This window comes from Rattus rattus, chromosome 4 (assembly GCF_011064425.1).
Source record: "Rattus rattus isolate New Zealand chromosome 4, Rrattus_CSIRO_v1, whole genome shotgun sequence".
In the NCBI taxonomy this organism is placed as follows: domain Eukaryota; kingdom Metazoa; phylum Chordata; class Mammalia; order Rodentia; family Muridae; genus Rattus; species Rattus rattus.
In genome coordinates, this window is record NC_046157.1 from 76336383 (window position 1) to 76348529 (window position 12147).

The window sequence follows — 12147 nt, forward strand, 5'->3', positions numbered from 1 at the left end:
AACACTAGCCTATAAGAACATCTCAAGGATGTCAGATAACCAATTTCTTAGTGGGGGGGGGTGAGAGAACAGGCTGACTCCATGACAAAGCACCAAATTGGCAGTTCAGGAGACTAGGCCTAGATCTCCTTTTCCAAGAACTGGGCAAGTCCAGGAAAGTCAGTTACTAGAAAAATCCCAGACCTTGGGAATCCAGTCAGAAACTGCCCCACAATCAGGAGCTGCCCTACTACCTGGCCTGAGGCAAGGGCATTGGGTAAGCAACAGTTTTCAGGCTTCTCCAGCAAGAATTTCCAGTTTTTCCAGTCCCCAGCAACGGTAATATAATATCCCTAGATATGAATGCAATCAATTAAAATAAAGGTCACCTATCCCTCCCTGAAATTCCCCTAATGTGCTTTAAATTGGGCCTGGGAGCTCACTTGGTGGTCTCTATCTTGGTAAATGGTAGGCCCCAGTATGCTGGATTTCTGTAGAATAAAACATTCTTTTTTGCATACTATTTGACTCTTGGGTATCATTCTCTGGTGAATCATGGACCTTTCCATCCAGAGGGAGCTGAGAGTTTTGCATCTTGATCCACAGGTATTGGAAGGGTACTGACAACTCTTATTGTCAAAGGTCATTCTCTTCATAGAGAGGATAAGGAATGAGTAAAGCCCAGCTTTTTGTTTGTTTTGTTTTTTGTTTGATTTGTTCATTTGGTATTTATTTATTTGTTTTGTTTTTTTTTTCAGATACACTCTGACTAAGCAGTATTTTTAATTCAGAGAAATGTTTCTTTTCTTTCTCCCTATTCTTTGAGGAGCAGATGGATGTTGCCAGTCCTGATGCAGATGTTCTTGCCTTCGAAAATTGATGCAGGTTTTAAGAATCTGAAGCCTTTCTCTTTTGTGACTTTGGGCTGGCTTTGTTTGCAGCAGTGGCAGTGTTGTTCTATATTGCTCACAGGAACCTTCTACTCTTACCTTGATGTCTCTGTTGCATGATAATTGGGTGAACACTTGTGGTGGAACCTTTGTACTTTCTGAAGAGTTTTGCATTTTAAAAACTGAGTGTATGATTTATTGCTTCTCAATTTAAAAGTTTCTGTATGTTGGACTTCAATTTGATCTCGGGTTTGAGGTTCACTCTTGAGATATCCAAGACCATCAATTGAAAGCAGTGTGGACATGTTTCTTGAAAGTGTTGTTATCCTTATGTGTTAAATCATAGGCCTAGAGAAGCTAGGAAGCCTGACTTGGGCAACTTTCCACCAGGCCTGAAGGGCCTTCTTCAAGGTCGTACTTAAAATGTCTGTTGTTTAAGAAAAGTAGTCCATGGTATGCTGCCATGGTAGCCCAGGAAATCTTTTCCAATGTTAAAAGGCATGTGAATGACATGTTATTTCTCAAACAAATTAGTAAAAACAAATATGAATACCATTGACAACTATAATACTATGCAAAGTATTTCTTTTTCTTCTAAGAACTTTGTCTGTTCCAAAGTATTTGTATCCAAATGTTTAAGAAGAACTTCAATAGTTAAAAGTGTGATTTCTGGAATTTCTTGAATGAATGATTTGGTGCTATGTGGAGAGAAGAAGAGGCTGAGTAGGATAATAATACTAGCTAAACTCCATGTTCTATTACAGTATTTTTGGTGAGGGGATTGGGTACATCAAAAGAACCTTTCTGTGATAAATTTCTGGAGAGAACTTACACAGTATTCTTTGGCTGTTTATGTATCCTCATTATGCTGAATCTTAATCTTCTAAACCTGCATGGGTCAAGAACTGTTACTCTTGTTCTCAGAATTAACATTAGTGCTATAGTAGGCCTGAGATTCCGGCTCAGTGAGTGTGCTAGAATGAGCATTCTCAAGAAGAAGAGCTAGCATTGCCTGAGTATACAATGGAGATGATTATAGCAGAGACAGGGAGAAAGAACCTGGAGAATATCAACAATAGGAATACACAGAGTTCTACAATGCACCTCTATGTGTCCATGAAAATGAATAACTGCCCTACATTATGTAATTATGAATAACTTTTAGTAGCATGAGGAGTGAAGAAATAATTCTAGACAATCTTGTATATGGCAACTCTTTGAGCCAAACAAAACTAGTTTGTCCCACTGAACTTTTTTTTTTAATAGTAGCCCTTTGTTTACATGACAAGAATTTACTGTTTGGAATATTTTTATTCGTGTATGTGTGTGTGTGTGTGTGTGTGTGTGTGTGTGTGTGTGTACACACGTGCAAGTGCTTGTATATGATAGAAGCACAAATACTGACTACTAGTAATTTAATTTCCAAATCCCAACTTGATGAAAACCACAATTTCTAAGATGATAGTATTTGGAGATGGACTTTTGAAAGGTACATAATGAGAATAAATCTCTCATGTTTAGAATTGGTTTCTTCATTAAACATGATGCAGGAAATTTCTCTATTCTAGTCTTTGTCATGTGAAAGCACAGAAGACAGACAACTGAAAATCACACAAAAGAGCTGTATGAAAGATTCTCTTTGAAAATCAATACTTTATATTTATAATGAAAACTACAATATTGATTAAATATTGTCTGTCTTTGAAACCTCAAAGAATGATTATCTTTTCTATAATTAGGATAATTGTATCAACCAGCACTAGGACAGTAGGCTGTGTGTAGGGACACTTAGTAATATAGTGTTCATAATAAATCATTTGTAATTTGCCTTATAGGCAAAAATTGAATTGGTATTTTTTGTTACTTAATATTAGAATAAAATGAATAGTAGTCATATTCACTTACTTGCTACAAAATCTTTTAAAAGTAAAAGAAAAGTTTGATTGTATAGCTGAACACATGTATGACAGCACATTTGAATTTGACAATGGAATTTATTTGTTCTGGTTCTAGAAAAATCATATACTGAAAACTGAATTTGTATTAAAACAGGGAAATAAATTTACACTTCTCAAAAACAATGGAAAAACAGACTTAAGGTAAAGATATGCTAGTACTTTCTGCTAATGTACATATACCTGACATCCTTCAATATATGTAGTTTATAAGAGAACTGTGTGGAGAAGACACACACACACACACACACACACACACACACACACACACACACACACACACACACGGAAAGAGAGATCCCTTAGAACACAGAACACAGGTTGTCAGCTTGGAGCCACAATTTGACTTTCAGTCTTTTTTTTTTTTTTATTTAAATTTGACTATTCCTTGACACTCCTTCTCTCAAAACCCCTCTCCAAGTTGAGGCTGGTGAAGTACTGGGGTAGTCATTTATAGAAAAAAAAAAAAAAAAACTAATGACAGAGTTATTGAATGTGTAAAAATATGAGGATTTAATCCCAGAAAAAGAGAAGATACACTTTTCTCCTTCCTGATGTTTCAAAAAACAAACAAACAAAACAAGAATTAGCAGTAGTAGTGGGGAATTACCTGAATATATATATCAAGAGATATATGTAAAATATTTATGCATATAAAATCGATATCTAAAAATATATATGCATATAAATATAAAAGAAACAAAGAATTAGCAGTAGTAGTGAGGAATTATCTGAATATATATAAAAGTACCTATATATAATATGTATATATATATAATCAATGTACATATATAAAAATAATATATATATATGTATATATATATGTATATATATATATATATGGTCTTTTTCAATTTTTTAAACAATGGAACTTTATATTATGGATTTGTCTTAAGATTGAATCTACTAAGCTTGAAGGGGCTCGAGACCCCATATGAACGACAATGCCAACCAACCAGAGCTTCCAGGGACTAAGCCACTACCCAAAGACTATACATGGACTGACCCTGGGCTCCAACCTCAAAGGTAGCAATGGGTAGCAACATGGGTATTCCTTATTTACATTTCAATTATTATTCCCTTTCCCAGTTTCCAGGCCAACATCACCCTAACCCCTCCCCATCCCCTTCTCTATGGGTGTCCATGTATATAGTCTTTGGGTAGTGACTTAGTCCCTGGAAGCTCTGGTTGGTTGGCATTGTTGTTCATATTGGGCCTTCAGCTCTTTCCGTCCTTTCTCTGATTCCTTCAACAGGGGTCCTGTTCTCAGTTCAGTGGATTGCTGCTGGCATTTGCCTATGTATTTGCTGTATTCTTGCTGTGTCCTAAAGGAGAGATCTACATCCAGTTCCTGTCAGCATGCACTTCTTTGCTTCATCCATCTTATCTAATTGGGTGGCTGTGTATGTATGCCACATGTGCGGCAGGCTCTGAATGGGTGTTCCTTCTGCCTCTGTTCTAAACTTTGCCTTCCTATTCCCTCCCAAGTGTAGAGGGCCGCAATAACATTCGCCACCACTAGATGGCGCTGGCTTCCACTGCGCCCCACGTGGAAGGCCAGGTCAGTCAAGATGGCGCTAGCCTTTACCGCTCAAGCCGGCTCCCTATGTTGAGTTTAACTTTTTGCGCATGTTCAAGAGTGCCTTCTTGCCAGGTCTTTGCCCATTTCAGGCGTACCTGATGAGGTCATGAGTAAGCAACCAATCAGGTGTGGGTGCGTGCAGGGGATAAATAGGCGCCTGGTGGCAAGAAAACTTCCACCATGAGAGAGGAATAGACAGGAATAAAGTCACTCATAGTAAGAATTTCTATGTCTCTCGCGTGCTTCTTGCCGTGGCGTGGGAAGTCGTATGGGACATCTGGTGCCAAGAAACCCTGGACAGAAACATCGGGGTGCCACGGGAAGCCTCCATTTCACGGGAGAAATTCAGAAGCTATGGTGGGGTAAGACCCTGAGAGACCATGGCTAGCCTTCCTTGATCTGCTCCAACTCTTACCACTGCGGACGGCTGCAGGTGCGCTGGGGGGTTGCTCTGGCAACCCTGGGGCTTTTTCTATTGACCTTGAGTTTCTAGCTACCACCAAACGGCTTCAGAGGTCAGCGTGGGAACTGCTCAGTTAAAACAGCAAAGCGGAGAGTGTTGGAGCAAGGAAAAAGATGGTCAGAAACAGGGGGTAGTGAAAAGTTGCAACGAGAAAAGGAAGCTGATCGATCTCAGTAGCAGTCCCCTCCAATTGGAGGTGAAATATTGGGGAAAGAATGCCCCGGTAGAGAAGGAGGAGGTAAAAGGAACACAGTATGTTGGCAGAAAAACTTTGTCTTGGTGCTTATAAAAGGTGTACTTAGCTCGGCCCGGCTCTCGGCCCCCTGGCGTCCGTGCGCCTTTCGACAGCTTTACAGAGTCATGCTGATCAGATTTGATCGAGGCAGACCGCCTGAAAATTTATTCAGGAGAATCAAATAAAAGGACATCTCAGTGCCCGTGCACAGCCTGATGGAGTTTATGTAATTGGGTTGTGAGTAAAAATATTCAGGGCTGTGTTTCACTTCCATACCATTGGCAAATGTCGGTCGTGCCGCTCAGATAATATATCTTAGTATCTTACAGGAATTGGGTTTCAACACGTTGGTGGACTAGTCCAGGAATTGAGACAATCCATCGCCCATATCAACTCCACCCGAGTGGATAGTCACCGTGGACACCATCTGGTTTTTTCCCTCTTTGTCTATTGTTTGTCTCTGGTGCACCAGGATGTCCAGATGTCTGTCAGTGTATGTCTGTGATTTTTGTTTCTCGTTGTTTAAATGTTTTATGTTTCATGTTCAAAAAGAAAAAAAATGGTAAAAACCTTATCTGCCGGGGCCGTACACACCTTGACTTGGTTTTTTAACTTTCGGTTCAAAAGGGAACAAATGAATAGAAAAAGGTTTCAATCAGGTCTTTAAAGCCCCTGTGCCTAGAGCCAGGTGTCTAGATTAGCTGGAGGAGCTGCTTAGAAGCTGGCTAGCTGTCTACACGGGCTGATCTTAAAATTACTGTAACAGCTTCTCAGCTTTTTGGTACAAGAGTTGATAGCTGTTTCTCTTAGAAAAATCCCTGACTGGTTAATTGACTCAACAGGTGACAAGGTGCATCTCTTAAAATCATAGCTAAAAAGGTAAAAATGGTGTTTGATATGTGTAGCCACTTCAATTTTGTTTCTCATTGGTTTTAAATGTATAAATATGCTCTGCTTGCCTTGGTTATGGACTATTGGCTTTCAAGTTATTGGATATGGTTAAAAAGGTATAATATTGGTAACAGAAAGTTGGCTTAAAACTGTAATTTAGATGAAATAATTCTAGATAACATGTGACATTGGGCCACCCTAGTGAGACAGGTCTAAATTGAGGTAATATTTTTATGGAATTCTTATGCTAGAAACCAGGCTTCTAAAAGAATTTAGGACATTGTCTCGAGAGGTATTGGAGACCGCGCCATTGTGCGTTCAAAGGTAGAATTGATAGTCAAACTTTACAACATAATAGGTAGACTTGTGGTGCCTTGGAGACTAGATTGTTGGGGGTTGAGTGTTGCTTTCCAAAGGTGTGGCTTGCCCTGAAGTTATCTGTATTCTAATGCTAATTTCCACTGCCCGGAGAACAGCTGCCTAGTCACATACTAAGAGCTCAGGTGACCTTGTGGTGGTGGTCTGCTGTTACAAGGAGAATTTAAGATTGTAATTTAGGATTGCCAGTGTTACATTGACTAACTCAAACTTATTTTCAATTGAGGAAAAATCAAACAGGTAGAGATTGTATTGGATAGAGATTGTTACAGGATTTATAAAGGATTGATGAGGTTTTAGAACTTATGAGAACATTACAGCCAGTTTCCTTACTCCAACTGCCATTTCAAGATAGATTTAGAGGATTGTTTTTACGCAGTTTGTTTACATCCTGGCGATTGTGAGTTTTTATTTTGTGAGCTTGCTTATAATTTTAGAGAGCCCATAGAGTGATATCATTAAAAGTGGCTAACAGCCTTATATTATATAATTTTGTTGCTTTTCAATGTAAGTTAGAACATTAAATCTTTCAGTATATATAGAAATTTTTACTACAAACATTTGCTCTCAAAATGAGCTTTAATATTTGGGGAGTAGCTGTTGCACTACTCCAAAAAAGAATATTTGAAGCTAATGTTAAGCTTCTAAGGATGTTAATTGGCTAAGTACCTCACCTTACCAGAGGACTTAGGTCTTTGTTATGCACATTGGAGATAAAGCTTCAGCTGTTTTAGTACAGAGTTGTGGACTGGAGTCATAGAAGTATTTTAAAAAGAAACCTGGTGAAACATACCTTAGTCCAAACAACAATTTAATTGGTTATTACAAAATACTGATATTTGGCCTATTACTTATACAAATTTCAGGCAAAATTGATAATTTTACTCTTTACATGCTTTTGTAGAATATTTATAGGTGGTTCATCTAATGAAAAGGCTACAGATATAATTAGATCACTTGCTTATTCTCTTGAGTTTCTGCTGCTTCAGCACAGATTATTAAATTCCATGCTTTAGCCATTGTTTTAAAATGTAAAAATCAAGCTTTACTTCATATACTGATAGTTATTGTGTGGTTTGTGGTTTACAATTGATTTCAATCACTTAATGCTTTATTGGAGACAGGTTTTCTACTTGAAATCAGTGAGTGATTCAGTGTAAATTGTCTGACAACTCACTGTCCTTTCAGTGCTCTGGCTCAGAGAACTAAACAAAACCATAGACCCAGCTCTTTGAAAATGATAATGGAGTTGATAACACACCCTCACGAAAAGAGGAAGACTCCATTTGCTTACTTTCAACGCCCAGCCTCACCCTGCCAACTCAGATTTCTAAATAAGGCTAAATCTGGACCTTGTTTACAGGATTTGACATTTCTAATTAATGCTTATGTTTAGGTAAATAAAGTTTGTGAGGTGCTGGAGAGATGGCTTAGTGGTTAAGAGCACTAAATACTGTTCCTTTATAGGACATTTAAGAACTCAAACTGGATTGCCTAGACTCCTTAACTAGGGAGGACAGATACCAGACAGATTAGGCCTTACATAAGAAAAAATTAGTGAAAAATCTCATTCTTTATATATCCAAAACAATAATGCTAGAAACAATAATTTGGTATACAAGTCAAATTATAAATACAAGTGCTCAGTGTCCTCAATTTAATCCTTGAGGACTTATCTTAATAAACAATATTTTAACAATTTTAATAAATAAATAGGGGGAGTTATCCCTGTATGCTAAAATATGCTCCTTTTATTTCAATTTTAAAAAAATTTGGATGCCAAAGTTTATGGCACCCTACAACTAGGCATACTTCTGCCTAGGTGAAATAGAGAGATCCACATATTGACATGATCCTGTCCAGATATTTTATATGGGGAAGAGGGAATGTTTGTGTTTTTTCTACAGGATGCTACAAGAGTGTGCCAGCTGCCTGGGTGGTTGCTGAGACTTGCTGATCCTGGTTACATGAAGATTCAGCTCTCGTGGTTCGGGTCCCTAGAGTCATTCCTCTGCCCTGAAAGGAAGACGGAAGATCCCCCTTCACCTTTTGTCATCACAGAAATCTTGCCGTTGCTGCAGTCAGTGTTACGCTCGTGTGTTCCCGTCCCACTGTGGCCCTACGCTCCAGACTCTGTACACTGCTGCTTGCTGACTCCAGCTGTTACCCCTGTCCCTTCATTTCCTTGGTGACTCTTGCTGCCTTAACTGGTAACTGGTGTTGCCATTTTACAGACTGTAGCTTCACAGAAAGCCACCTGTGTAAAGCTACAGTGACTGGAGAACTCTGTCCTGGTCATACAGATCTCAGAATTTGGTTCCATTGTTTGCTGGTTGTTCCAGAGAAAAATGACTGATCCTGAACTGTCCTGGAAAAGACCTTGACACTTTCGCTGCTATTGTAGCAGCCATTACAGCTGCAGACATTGTGTCTGCAGTGTCTGGAGTTATCCTCCACCAATCTATTGTTAGACAAGTACAATGGGTGAACTTTCTGGAATAGTTACTAACAATTGGGAATTCTAAATTTCATTATAGGAGTGGCTTGACCATGGCCCTTGGTGGCAACAGCTGAGGAGGACCAAATGAGGTGCCCACTATTTATCGGGAGTGGCTCTGTTTGATACAGCCCTATGCTGTGGATCAGTATTCTTACCATGGTTGGTTTACAAACTCAGACCTCAACAATAATGTGACAAGGCCGTTATTCACTCAAGCACTTATGGCCATTGTACAAAGGGCCTCCACTGAATTTGGTTATCTTGCTCAGGACTTACTCTATATCTGAGTTCCCTGCTCCTGCACCCCAAGGACCTGTGGGTCCATTTGCACTGGGAGGAGAGGGTCTCTCTCTGTATTCTGAGTTCTCTGCTCTTGCACCCCATAGATCTGTGGATCATTGCACTGGGATTGAGAGAGACTCAGTGATTTCCTTTGATCAGCCCCTGCACATCGCTGAGGTTTCCTCATTGCACGCGATATGGGTGATCATGACTGCTATAAAATTTATAAATAAAAGGGTGAGATGTAGAGGGGCTTAATAACATTCGCCACCACTAGATGGCGCTGGCTTCCACTGCGCCCCACATTGAAGGAAAAGTCAGTCAAGATGGCGCTAGCCTTTGCCGCGCAAGCCAACTCCCTATCGGAAGATTAACTGTGTGCGATGTGCAAGAGTGCCTTCTTGCCAGGTCTTTTTGCCCATTTCGGGCGTACCTGATGAGGTCATGAGTAAGCAACCAATCAGGTGTGGAGTGCGTGCGGGGGATAAATAGGTGCGCCTGGCGGTAAGCGGGGCTTCCACCATGAGAGAGGAATAGACAGGAATAAAAGTCACTCATAGTAAGAATTTCTATGTCTCGCGTGCTTCTTGCCGGCGGGAAGTCGTGCGTGGGACACCCAAGGGTTTTCTTATTCCCCTTTTAAAGAAGGAGTGAAGCATTCGCATTTTGGTCATCCTTCTTAAGTTTCATCTGTTCTGTGCATCTAGGGTAATTCGAGCATTTGGCCTAATATCCACTTCTCGATGAGTGCATACCATGTGTGTTTGTCTGTGATTGGTTTACCTCATTCAGGATGATTTTTCCAGTTCCATCCATTTGCCTATGAATTTCATAAAGTCATTGTTTTTGATAGCTATGTAGTATTCCATTGTGTAGATGTACCACATTTTCTGTATCCATTCCTCTGTTGAAGGGCATCTGGGTTCTTTCCAGTTTCTGGCTATTATAAATAAGGCTGCTACGAACATAGTGGAGCATGTGTCTTTCTTATATGTTGGGGCATGTTTTGGGTATATGTCACAGAGAGATAACCAGTAATTTATTAAACAATCAAACAAGCAACCTTAACATAGGAAATTCCTAAATACTATAACTTTATATGCAGCATTATTGAAATATCTAGCCTTTTACAATAAAAAGATGTATATATTGACAATCTTTTGTAGAATTTCAAATTCTTCGAAATTCAAAATCTAATTGCTTTATGGTTGATTTTAAATTCTAAGTACTAAAATTAAATGAGTATTACCTAATCTTCTTGCATACAGAATGTATATCAGTTTGGTTTGTTTTCCTCAGGAATTGTTGGCTTGCTATGTCCCAGAGGTTCCAAAATAACACAGGCTTTTTTCATCCCTCTCGGTTATACAGGATACCTAAATGATAACACACTATAGCTGAAGGTACCACAAAGCTTAATTCTAAGATACAAGGAAGTCAATCTAGAGCTGACTAATTAGAACACATGCTCCCTGATGGTTGGATTTAATAATGTCACAAAGTACTGTAAAAGCAGATGCAGTAAGAGAGGAAAACAATAGAAAATCATATGGTTACAAAAATTTAACTATAAATCTGGTCATTTTCATTTCTTTGAAGGTATCTCAGAAATTGATGAAAGATATATGTCCAAACACAAGTCTACTCAAAATCATAAGGCACCAACTCTCTGCTTCATTGGTTATTTAAATTATTTTTTAATTTTTTAATTTTTTTTAAAATTTCAGCTATCAGTTTGATTATGTCTTTGATGTATTTGCTTTCTTTGGATGTGCTTATTTATCTAGAGCTTTCAGATGTGCTTTTAAGTTGGTAGTGTGAGAACTGTCCAATTTCTGAGGTGGGCACTTATGGCTGTGATCTTTCCTCAAAGAGATAGGTATACAATCTGTTCATTTTCATTAAATACTAGAAATTCTTTAATTTCTTTATTAAGCCTTGCTTTTTGTTTAATTCATAGATAGTTGTTCAGTTTTCATCCATTTGTAAGCTCTCTTTCATTGTTGATAGCCAGCTTTAATCAATGTTGATCTGAAAGTATTGAGGGATAGATTTCAATTTTCTTATATCTGTGGTGACATTGTTGTATCCAAGTATATGGTTGATTTTGGAGAAAGTTCCAGGAAGTGAAGATTAAAAGATATAATTTTTGTGTGTTTGGGTTAAATGTTTGTAAATTTCTTGTAGGTACATTTATTTTATAACGTATGTTAAGTCCTGTATTTGCTTATGTAATTTTTGTGTTTTGAATTTTTTCACTATCAATGTGTGAGAGTAAGCATGTAATTTAAGCTTTAGTATTCTTTTTCTTCATTTTTTTATTGAATATTTTCTTTACATTTCAAATATGATTCCCCCTTCCCAATTTCCCCTCTGGAAACCCCCTATCCCCTTCCCCCACTTCCTGCCTCCAGGAAGGTGCTCCCCAACTCACCAACCCACCCCCTCCCAATTCCCTGCTCTGCATTACCTTATACTAGGGAATCAAGCCTTGACAGGAACTAGAGTCTCTCTTCCCATTAATGCCCAACAAGGACATACTCAGTTATATATACGGCTGGAGGGATGAGTCACTCCATGTGTACTCCTTGGTTGGTGGTTTAGTCCCTGGGAACTCTGGGGTGTCTGGTTTGTTGATATGGTTCCTCCTATGGGGTTGCAAACCCTCTCAGCTATCTCATTCCTTTCTCCCTGCACCACTGGGGATCTGGTGTTTTGTCCAGTGGTTGTCTGTGAACAACTACTTCTGTATTTGTCAGACTCTGACAGAGCCTCTAAGGAGACAGTTTTATCAGGCTCCTGTCATCATGTAACTCTTGGCATCTCCAATGGTAAATGGGTTTCATAACTGCATGTGTGGTGGATCCCCATGAGTAGCAGTCTCTGTATTGTTTTTCCTTCAGTCTCTGCTCCACACTCTGTCTCCATATTTCCTCCTGTGAGTATTTTTATTTACTCTTCTGAGAAGTTCTGATGCATCCCCACTTTGGAT

General features: G+C 38.9%; 1 pseudogene; it reads right to left on the reverse strand.

Moving 5' to 3' along the window:
- Positions 1–738: 738 nt before the first annotated feature.
- LOC116898393 lies at positions 739–1334 on the reverse strand (annotated as a pseudogene).
- Positions 1335–12147: the final 10813 nt, after the last annotated feature.